General features: G+C 35.7%; 1 pseudogene; it reads left to right on the top strand.

Annotated features, from left to right (window-relative positions):
• Positions 1–9,804: 9,804 nt before the first annotated feature.
• LOC131634919 (ferritin-2, chloroplastic-like) lies at positions 9,805–10,832 on the top strand (annotated as a pseudogene).
• Positions 10,833–11,641: the final 809 nt, after the last annotated feature.

Below are 11,641 nucleotides of genomic sequence, written 5' to 3'. Positions count from 1 at the left end.
GATATTCAGAAGACTTCTAGAACAAAAATCTTGGAATTTTGAAATGCAAATTTTTTGATTTGATTGATGGTACAAAACACGGAGAATTGCACTGTCAGCGGTTTGACTGCCAACTAACTGTTCAGGTATTAATGTAGCAGTTAGAGTGAAAAATCAACAGTCAAAATTAATTTTCTTTTTGTTGTTTTTGTTTTATGTGATTGGTGAAAATTTATTTACATGACTTGTTAGAAAAACACAGACATAATAAATAAATAATATATACTGTATGCGAGCAAAATTACCGATAATAACCCTGAAAATCATTTAATGCACAGAAAAATAAATATTTAACTGGCAGAAAACACACAAAATATTATCTAAATAATTAAGCAACAGTATGACAAATAGTACAACATTTAATACTGACAGTACAAATATTACATACTATAATGAACAGTACGACGAGTAAACGGTACATTTAAGAAAATAAGAGATACGACAAACTTTAAGAATGACGATTAATAACCCATGCTACAAACAATAACATGTAGATGATTGGGAGTGTCAACATCCCAGGTCCACATTTTTCCGGGCTATGTAGACAGAAGAAAGACATGATTACCACCACGACGGTGATGACCATAAGAAAACACGTTTCTATCCGCTTCGCCATTTTGCCGGGGAAGAAGAAAGAATGAATATGCAGTAGAAATTTGAGAGATGAGTTAGAATTTGATGTGAGATTTTATGGAAAAAATGAGAGGTATTTATAGAATGAAAAGAAGGATAGAGACGTTGGGGAATGAAGTGATTCCGTACAAAAGGAAAATTTGAGTGGAAGTAAGATTTGAAAGAAAGTGTATGATAGTGTTGAAAAAAAAAAGAGATGTGTAGAATAAAGTTAAGATTTGATTTTTTGAAAAAGAGATTTGAAAAGAAAGGAAAAGATGTTGAAAATAATGGAATATAGTACAAAAGTTAGTGAGAAACAAAAATTAATAATAATTTACTTGTTACCAGTACAGTCTGAATCCCCGGACTCTGCGCCTGCAAAAGATTTAACTCTGTACCAATTGTGTCAGTACTATTTATCTGTAAATAAATATCAAATAAATAGCGTGTGTGAAGTAATAAACAGTAATTGGCGTTTGCGTAAGAATAAATCCACCAGCGAGCTAAAATACCGTATAAGAAAAATTCTAAAAATCAAGTATTCATAAATCAGGATGTGAAAATCCAAGATTATATGAAACTCTTAATTTTTAGATTGAAGTTTTCTTGAAAAAAGATGCGGGCAAATTTTGGGGTATAACAGCAAGATTTGAAGAAATTGCTAGAGTGCTACTCATGATCATTGCAAAATGAAATAAATGGGTAAATTGAAAGACAAAAGGTGCGCATATGTATATTATTCCTGGAGGAATTCGATTACAAAGCAAAATAAGTGCGCATTACAAAAGGGAGTACAAAGTTCGAAATGACTAATTGAAATCCCTAGGAAGATTGTCTTTTATCTTCGAATACTGAACCTCCCATGAAGACATGCGAAGTTCAATCAAAGCCCGTTGTTTCTTCAATTCTTCAATTTCGGGCATTAGTTTCTGCGCAATTTCGAAATGCTCGATTCCAAAATGTGCGACTTCAATCAATTCTTGCTCACTGATTTGTTGAATTGTTGCCTTACGAGATTCAGCCTCTTTTATCTTCTCTTCAAGCTTAATAATTTCCTGCTTCCAGGATTTGATATTCTGCTCACATTCGTCACACTCTTTTTGTTTCTCTGAGCGTTTAAGCTTGAGAGCATCACCCTTCTTCGTCGCATCAGTAGCAGCTTTCCAAGATGAACTATGAGAAGCCACCTTTGTAGTAAGTTGTTCATCAACATTTCGACGTCGAAGAATGTTTGACTGAAGCTGTTCGATCAAAGAACCTAGCAAAACAATCACCTCTGAGACTTCTGTTGAAACCAGAAGCAGATCCACCTTTTTCAAAAGTTGATTCAAGCTATGACCTTTGGTAGGATCCTTACTAAGAATTTCGACAAGATTGGTTTCGAAGAACTTTTCCTTTATCTGATGAAGAAGACCAGAAGTATCCTCTTTGTCACCAGAATCTGTCTGAACAACTGGAGAAGTTTCGAGCTCAGAGGACGAAATATTATCAATATTCATCATGGCCTTGAGGAAGCTGAGAGGATCAGTTTGCTTAAGTTGCTCCAAATCTGAAGGGGTAGGCTTTGTTGGGGCAGGCGTCGGAGTAGTTTCAGGAGAAACTACGGTCCCAAAGGGTGAAGTTTCGTGAGGACCAACTGTGGCTAACTTGGAGGTTTCCTCCATAGCATCTTGTTCAGATACAGTATCCTCACTACCAGTTGGGTGACCAGCTACATTGTTACTACCTAAACATTGTCGATCTGCTCCCATATTTTCACTTTTGTGGGTAGGTGGAAAATCATCAGTTGAATGGCTTTCTTCGACTGCTGCAGTAGGAATGATAGTCGCAAGAGGCTGAGCATCTTTGACAACTGGCGAAAGCACGTGAGATTTGTCTGCATGGAGTAATTAGAACATATTATGGTGGGAAGGTTGCAAGAAATCTCGTTGCCATAAGAAAGAACGTGCACGTACCTTGGAGATTATCAAGGTCAATAGTGAGGGTGAAGGCTTTGAGATCAGAAGTGGCTGTGCCAACATCATCCTACAATCATAAGGTAAAACGTTAACTTAATTGTCTAAGTTAAAGTCTATAAAGGTGATTATGTTGTGAAATCCAAATACCTTGGTTGGAATATTATCTGGACTCGAGTTGTGGCTCTCTACAACAAGAACGTTACTACCACCTTTTAAAGGTGACTCTTCAGAGGATACCTTTTCACCCGGTGACGTAATTTTCGGAGACCCAGATCCCTTTTCTTTTCCTAAAGGAGTGACGGCCTTCTATTTTTTCTTTTGGGCTTTTCTGGTTCGAGGAGGAGATTTGTCGTCGTCGTCTAAAACGACTATTTGAGAAGCTTTTCGCTTCGGATGTGTCGGAGGCTTCGAGCCCTGAAAATGGAGACTGAGTAAAGTAAGTATGATTTACAAGATATACAAGCGGAATATAAAGTATGTATATACCGTGGGTTTCTTATCAGTGGTGATAGAGTCACTCCCACTTGGCTTGTTGCTCTTCGAAACTTCAGAAGCTTTCTGCGCAGGGATTTCTTTGATCTTTCTCTTTCGAGTAACGGCTGCAAGTAAAATTGGAATCAGTGTTTCAGTAGGAAAAGAAAAGCTAGTCGAAAAAAAATGTCTAAACCCAAACCTTCAGGTATTGGAGTCAAGACACAAACATGTTCAAGATCTATATGGAGATGTCCTTTGAAAGTATCAAGGGTATACTTAGTCGGGACCACTCGTTCAGCGTGTTTTTTAGTTTGTTCTTGAAGAATTTTAAAAGCATTCCCACACACTAACCAGTCTGGGAAAGGAGGGCTCAAAGCCACACCAAAATCAGCGCTTGGCAGTGGAGGGAATTTTGGAGGATTAAGTTTGAAAGCCACTTCATAACGCAGTTCTGGTCGAACAGACGGGGGCAGTTTCAACTTATCCAGTTTAGCAGAGAACTTTTCACGTAAAATAACTGCAGCTTCACGAACGGTCCGACTAAGATCACCAGGCCTGTAAATAGTTTCAAAGAATTTTTGAAAGGCTTGTATTTCTTTAATATGATTCGAAGTACCTTTGTGAAAGTTTTCCTGCACATCAGCAAAAGCTTCAGTTAGTTCTCGAGTAAGGCTTTCAGCATCGAAGATTTGCATGGTGTAGTAATCTGTCCACCATTTTTTGAAATTTGGAGTAGAATAAAAGGCAGGTTCGAAAGAAATAGGAGAAAGATTGGCAACACCAGCGTATCTTGCAATTTTGGGCTCGCGTTCTTCTTCAGTTAGATGTAAAGTGTATAGACACATGTGGTTCCTTTTGTCATATAAGCATTTGGGTTTCACCTGGACTAATCCAAACTGTCTTGATACAAGATTTGGTTGGTAGCCAAGAAGAACACATTGGCCCTTGGAGGGTCGAAGTCGGTGATAGAATAGCCTTGGAGTGAGAAAAGCTTCCCAAATGGTCATAGATTCCACCTCCTGATCCTGAGACATTGTTGGAAACTTTCGAGTGAACCATTCGGGACCCACTGTCCTGTTTACGAATGGAGCCATCGAAGGGATGAATTGATAACGTTGGGCGAACATCATGGTATAAGCTAAAAAATGTTCGCGAAGCTTTCCAGTCTCTTCTTTTGGAGTGAGCAGAGCCAACCGTGTTCCTTCTACAGTTCGATTTTTTATGTTGGGATCTTCTTCGTTGACAATACCTCGAAATAGGAGGTGAGCTTCGAAAGTAGCATTGAGCCACAGTTGCAGCAGCCAGAAGAGACCAGCGAAAAGCAGGGATCCTGTTGTGTAATTCTTAACAAGGTCTGTTGCTTCACCTAGATTCTCATAGAGAAACCCTAGAATTAACTGGCTCAGGTTTAGTTGTGTTCCAGCATGAAGTTGATTGGCCATACAAAGATACCTCTTTGCTACTTGTATGGACCTAGAACAGAAAACGCATCTCGAGAGCCACAAGGCTAAGAAAGCAATATGCTCTTCGTCCGAGACTACCTCATTGTTTTCGTCATGATATTGTTAAATGAACGCAGTGTAAGTAACTGTTGCTTTGTTAAAGTTAATAGTATCAGTATCCATGACATTGGGGTCAAAGGTTTCTCCGGTTGGTCGAAGCCCCGTGATAGCAGCTATGTCGAAAAGAGTGGGGGTGACCATTCCACATGGAAGATGGAAAGTGTTATGGGAAGCATCCCAGAAATGAACTGATGCTACTAACATGGTTTGGTTGTATTCTAAACCAGTTTTGGATAATTGGATTAAGTCATAAATGCCCAGTTGTTTCCAGAAAGAAGCCTTGTGTTTCTCTACTCTTGCTAACCAGGCATAGTACAATTCAGGGTCTTTCGCTAGGGGAAGTGACCTAAAAACTTTCACAAAATTGGTTACATAGTTTAACCTAATTTTTTCTAGAGTTGAAGGGGTTACAGTCGAAGTATCTTCTGCACCATTAGGATCTGCTAAGACTGGACGGCCATCTTCATCTATCTTGTTCTTACTAACTAAGGGCCTAGTTTTATAATAAGCAGGAAAGAATTTATTCAAAGCAGAATTATTTTCTCCTGGTAAAGGTCCCATGAAGGCATGAGTTTTTCCAGAAAGTTCAAAGGGAATGATTACCTGAGAAGCATAAATGGCGCGCACTTCTGCAGTATTTGGGTTTGGTATGTACTCTTGATCCCCCATTTGTGTAGATTTCTGAAGTCTCAAAGCGGGTTGAAGAAAGTTTGAGGAAGACGCCATGAGTAGGTTTGATTTTGGAAATGGGTTTGAATATAATCAGAAACGTTCTTTTCTGTGGAAAGAATGAGGAAATAGAGGTGAAAGTTATATGAACGTAAGAGTTCAGATATTTAAAGGTTTAACGGAAACCCTTTCAAATCTTTTGGGTAAAAGCCAAGAGACATGCGGCAGGCGTTGATTTAATCCAACGGTGGTCGAATAGTTGTTAGCCTCACTCCTAGTATATAGGAGTAATGATCATGAAGTAAGACCAGAACGTGGGAATGTAAGTTATGAGTAGACATCTTTGAAAATGACAAGACGTTTTGGAAACAGAGTCATAAATGATTATGACGTCAGTCAATGGTCTCGGAACTCTAAAAAACGAAATCTTGTTATAGCAAGAAACGCCTATTTCTCTTGTTTTTCGAAACAGGCATTTATTGGGGGCAATTTGTTAGCTGAAGATTTCGTTTGAGAAGAATGTCCTTCGAAGATTTGGAATTTAAAGGAAGATGGTTACTGATGATCATCTTTGAAGATAAAAATGGCTACTGATGGCCATGCTTCGAGAATGATGTTTAAGTTGGAACAAAGATAGTAAGCGCCGAAGCTAAATTCGAAAAGAATAGTCTTTGGGACTTAAACGTTTTTTGCGAAATATGCGAAGTACTGAAGCTCAGCGTGTTTTTGTGGCATTCTCGATTCTGATTATGTTTACACGCGTCGAAGGGAGATTCAAGCGGGATGATTTGAATTTCGAAATAGTTTATGTAACCGCACGAAGACAGATGGCGTCCCTAGATTTTCTGTGGGCAACGTGGCATTAGATTAGTGTAGGACCGTTAGGGTCGAAACTAGTATAAATAAGGGTCTTAATGTTAGGATTCCGTGTGTTCATTTTGTACAAATCACTCACATATTACTCAAGTATCAAGTGTTAAGAGAAAGAGTTCGCTGGGAAATGTACGTATGACACCAACACCAATTTAAATACATGTGTATTTTTCTCTTTATTCAAGTATCTTTCGATATTACTGCCTTTCATTTACTTTATGTCATTTATATTCCTGCACTTGTTACTTTCATGTCATTTAATCTTCGAAGCATTTAACTTCTCTGCACTTTAAGATTCTTGCACTTTTACAGTTTTGTCTTATGTTTTATTTTTAACTTACCCTTCGCTGATGTTATATTTACGTGTATAACAAGGTGATTGCTAATCTTTATTTCTTTGATTAAGTATTTCTTATTTCGAGACACACCAATCATAGACATAATTCGAACTATCATGAATAACAACCTTTTTGACCATGTCCTAGGATCAATCTAGTCGATCCTGCGAGTAACCAAATCATATTTATTATAGTTTGGAAGACTAGCGGTTGCTTACCGGAAATCACCGTAAACACAAAGGCGAAAGACATGCAGAGAACCCCTTAATAACCCAAGAGAGAATACAAATATAATCACAAAGAAAATACAAATATCTAAGCATACTCTAAACATGCAATTATCACCTTAAAGTCATGCCTTTTGGTTTAGAGAACATGAGCACAACCTATTAACAATTAATGAATAAGGCCTTCACAAATAATATATAAAGAAACATGGAGGTATAGACTGATGACACAATGATCAAAGAATAGGAAGGAAAAAGTTACTATGAATACTCGAAGGAGATCTTAACCTTAGTGAGAAGATAGAACATGCGCTTGAACCCAAAAAATATGCTTTTTTGGGTACAAATAAGAAAATTCTTCGATTTTATGTTGACAAGTCGAGATATAAAGGCTAACCAGGTGCCAAGAAAATATTGGCACAAGGAGTCCTACAAATGTGTATGAGATCTTGAAACTTACTAGAGAGATACCAACTTTATTCAATACAAGCAAACCAAGATGCAATTGAACCAATATAAAATGTGGTGACATATTTCTATTTCATAAATATTTAATTGTTTTTGAATAATCCTTTGTTATTTTGTAAGCATTGTGAATACATGAGGGATGGATATCTGCAATACTATTAAAAATAGTATATATGTCCTCTCTTATCAAGTTGATGATGTAGTGGTGGATAAACCTAAATATATATTGAATAAAGAGGATAAATAAATATATATTGACTAAAGAGGATAAATAAAATTGTAGTACAATTTTAAAGCTTAAACCATCGTCACTACCATTTTAGGTATGAATTTTTCGTGTATCCCTCTATAACACTTCTAAAGAAATATGGGGTGCCCTCCAAGTTACTCATGAAGATATAACTTTTAGTTCTTCGTGTTGTGTTGGTAACTATTGATTTGATTATGGTTTTAATGATAATACAAGTAATAAAGCAAAATAATCATGAGCATCATCTATGATGAAAAAATCAAAGTAAATAGAAAAGTGAAGTTAGAAGGTTTCAAATGTTTGCTGCAAATAAAGTCAGATGATAAGTTTAACACCTCGGTTTTGATTATTTTTAATTGAGTTTAGAATGCCTTAAATTATTTTATTAGTATTATTGAGGATGGATGGGTTTTTAGTAGAAATTATTATAATTTTTATTTATTTAAAATAATAGAGAAAATGAGAAATTGTGCTTTGGGGGAGGAAAATACAAACTAATAAAAATTAAGGCGGTGAATAAAATTAATAATAGTTGAGAGGATTATTGGAATTAATAAAAACAAAAATAAGGTTTTAATTTAAATAGAGAAGGGAAATAGAACGAGGGAACTGTTTGGTAAAACTAAGCGTTCAACATAGCTGAGAGGAAAAGTCCTAGCAGAGTAAGAGTAGGATAAGAGAGATTCCATAGTCGTAGTATGAAGTTTTATGCAAATTCTAGGTAAGGGGGAGGGGGAACTATTCATGATATGGTGCTTAAGTATGAATGATAGAGAGGATTCCTTATCCTCTTCCCTTTTTCCTTTCCTTTTTCCTCCATTGATGAGTTTGTCAATCTTGAGGTGGTTTATGCCAAATCTCTCTTGATTGGTGTGATTTGATATGGTTTTCGTGCTATGTTGATTATCGATTTTCATGTAAATATGTATTCATAATTATTAGTTTTGATGTTCATGTCTACATATTTTGATTTGATAAAATATCAAGATGGTTTCACGATGAATTAATAAAATAAATGTTGAATATGTACTTTTTGATGCGCTAAATGTATATGGTTGATGTATGATGATTTGTTGTGTGTGTGGGGTTGTTTGAAATCAAAATCGGAGGTCTAAAAGTGTAACCATGGCAAAAACTGTTGATTTTTACGTCCTACGCAACGGTGACGGGCGTCACCTGTGTGATGGGCCAACCGTCACCGCGAATGGATAGAGAATGCCAAAACATCAGTAAAGACAGGCGTCAGACGAGTGACGGTCTGATCATCAGCGCTCCTTGACGATCGCAACTTCCCTAAGCCTTCAACAATGACGGTGGATTGAGAGATGATAATGATGGGTGGGGTGACAGCCGTCAATATTACGAGCGATGACCGTCAGCCCTTGGAATGATCATTTGGGTCATTTCAGCTCAATTGTTTGAGTGATTTTTCTTTTGAGGACTGTTTGTTGTTGTTTGATGAACATTGCTGAGAAAATTATAGTTTTGATTAATTATTATTGAGTTATGGATGTATGCCTCATGAGGAGGAAAAAATTATTGAGATGTTTCAGTTCATTAGAACCATTGACGTGGCTTTGCATTGGCCATGTTTTATGTTGAGTTTTAGGTTTGAGAAGAACCAATGACGAGTATCGGAGTTAAAGGTTAATACGAGTATTGCATGAAGAACCCATTTTGAGTAATTTATTCCTCATTATTTATAAATTAAGGGTTTGGGGTTTTTGGTTTTACATTAAGAACAACATCAAAAGAACTAAAGTCTCTGAAAACTCACTTGTGATCCCGTGCCTTAAGTTGTTTAAACCTTTATAAATCATTAGTCTCGTATCAAGCCTTTATTATAAGATTGAGCATAGTACCGAAAATGTCCTTTCCTCCAAAAAAATACACTAGCAATTGTTCATTTTCGTAATTAACAAAATAAACCCTTCCTTCTACTTCCTTCTACTACTTTTCAGAACAAATTCACCAAGTGTTGCAATATCATTAGTCCAATTTTATTTTTCCCTCTTCCCCTCATTTCAAAATCATACCCCTCTCTCTTCTTCCTCCTTATTATGTATTTCGTTCTCTCTTCTTCTCTAATCTCTTTTTCCTTGAAACCCTAAAACCCGTTGAGTCACCTCTCACCTCACCCCACACAAGGCTCACCCCAACAATTGGTCTTGGAACATGGAAAGCTTCTCCTAGTGCTGTTGTTGATGTTGTTGTTTCTGCAGTCCTGATAGTTTCTCGGCATTTGTGTGCCCTAGTAATTTTTTGATACCAGTAACAATTTGAAAATAATGTTTGAGATACTAGATGACATTAACATGTTTTAGATACTAGATGACACCCTTTCGATTTGAATTATCGGTGATTCTTCGTGATAATTTTGGCTTTGAACGAACTTCCTTAATGACTTTTTTGTTTTAGTTTGTTCAGGTTTTAATTCCCTCGCAACCTTACATTTGGGTAATTCCCTTTTGATAACTATGCTGCTAACTCTCTTGCTCACCATAAATTTCATGCTGAATCTGAAGCTGCTATCAACTAACAAATCAAGTTCGTTTCAGTTTCTCTTTGAGTTATTTATTTCACTATTTCTTTATTTTTATTTATTTAATTAGTTTGATTTATTTTTGTTGTACAGTGTGGAGTATAACGTTTCGTATGTTTACCATGCGATAAATGCATACTTTGATAGAGATAATGTTGCGGTGAAAGGTCTTGCTAAGTGAGTGATGATAATTAATTTATTTTTGTTTGATTTTTTGGCTAGAAATTATTATTGAGTGTTATGAATTTTGTTTTGTTTATAGGTTTTTTAAAGAATCAAGTGAAGAGGAAAGAGGGCATGCTGAGAAATTGATGGAATATCAGGTTTTTCTACTTTTACCTATCAGAAATGGTGTTTGAAGTTTGAACGCTATCAGAAATGGTTTATGAAATGTTAAATTTGGTTAATATATAAAGATTTATGTTTTCTTATTTTGTATTTTGTATGATTCTCCTTTTTTGTTGATTTTTTTGCGCTATAATTTTTTTTTTTTTTTTGAAATTTTGATTGTTTATTTTGTTTTGATTTTAGAACAAAAAGGTGTGGAAGAGTGAAGTTGTAATCTATAGTGACACCGCTCTCTGAGTTTGACCATGCTGATAAGGGTGATGCATTGTATGGTTAGATCTTTTGTTCTGTGATTGGTAACATGATCTGTTTCTTTCTTTTGCGTAAGATAATTTGTTTCCATATACTATTGTTAACTGCATGGATTCGCTATATATCATAATCAAACATTTTATTCTCCTATATTGCAGTAATGAAACTTGCACTCTCATTGGAGAAGCTAATAAATGAAAATCTCCTTTGGTGTTAGTTAGCATGTTAGTATAATTTATTAAAGTGAGTTTGAAACAGTTAGGTATTAGTTGTTAAGACCAAGTCAGTTGCAAGGTAGTAGGTCAGTGAATCTTGGTTACGACTGAACTTGATTGTGGCATAATGTCTTTTTGTGATTTGCCTTGAACAAGTTGATTATATTTGGCGTGTGGATGTTAAATGATGTCATGGATTTTGATAATGATTCATTATTTTGGACTTATGTATGATGTAGGTTTGGGGGTGCATTGCGTCTGTTTGAAGTGTATGATGCTTTGTGTGCATGTGGATTGATATGCTTATGTTTTTTTTTTTTTTTTGCATTTTGTATTTTCATAGTCATAAAGTTTCCTTGGCTATTGTGTGAACTGATGTACCTTGAATGTAAATGCATTTGAACCTACTTATGATGGGTGTAGGTTGTATATACTTGATGCTTTGCCTAGACTGAACCTAAATATTATTTGAAGTTGTTTTTGAACTTGTTAATGTGATATATAAGCTTGCAATTGGTTTTGTAATTTTATGCTATCAGGTTTTTGCATTTTATTTGGCCTTTAATTAGAATATTTATTGTGTTTAGCATCATTATTGTATACTTAAGCAGTAGCATTATTATTGTATTATGTTTAGCTTCAGGTTTTTGAATTACATATTGATCACATTTTCATTTTTAATTGATCTTGTATGTGTCGAAAAAGAAAAACAGTTTCTACATTGCAACAGCCTCCATTTGTTTGTAATAATCATACTTTAGTAATAACCATTGTAATGGCTCCAACAAGGTTTCAACTTTTGTTTATGCAG

Source organism: Vicia villosa, unplaced genomic scaffold (assembly GCF_029867415.1).
Source record: "Vicia villosa cultivar HV-30 ecotype Madison, WI unplaced genomic scaffold, Vvil1.0 ctg.001383F_1_1, whole genome shotgun sequence".
Taxonomy (NCBI): domain Eukaryota; kingdom Viridiplantae; phylum Streptophyta; class Magnoliopsida; order Fabales; family Fabaceae; genus Vicia; species Vicia villosa.
Note: the sequence above shows the minus strand (reverse complement) of the source record. Positions and strands in the feature narration are given on the sequence as shown.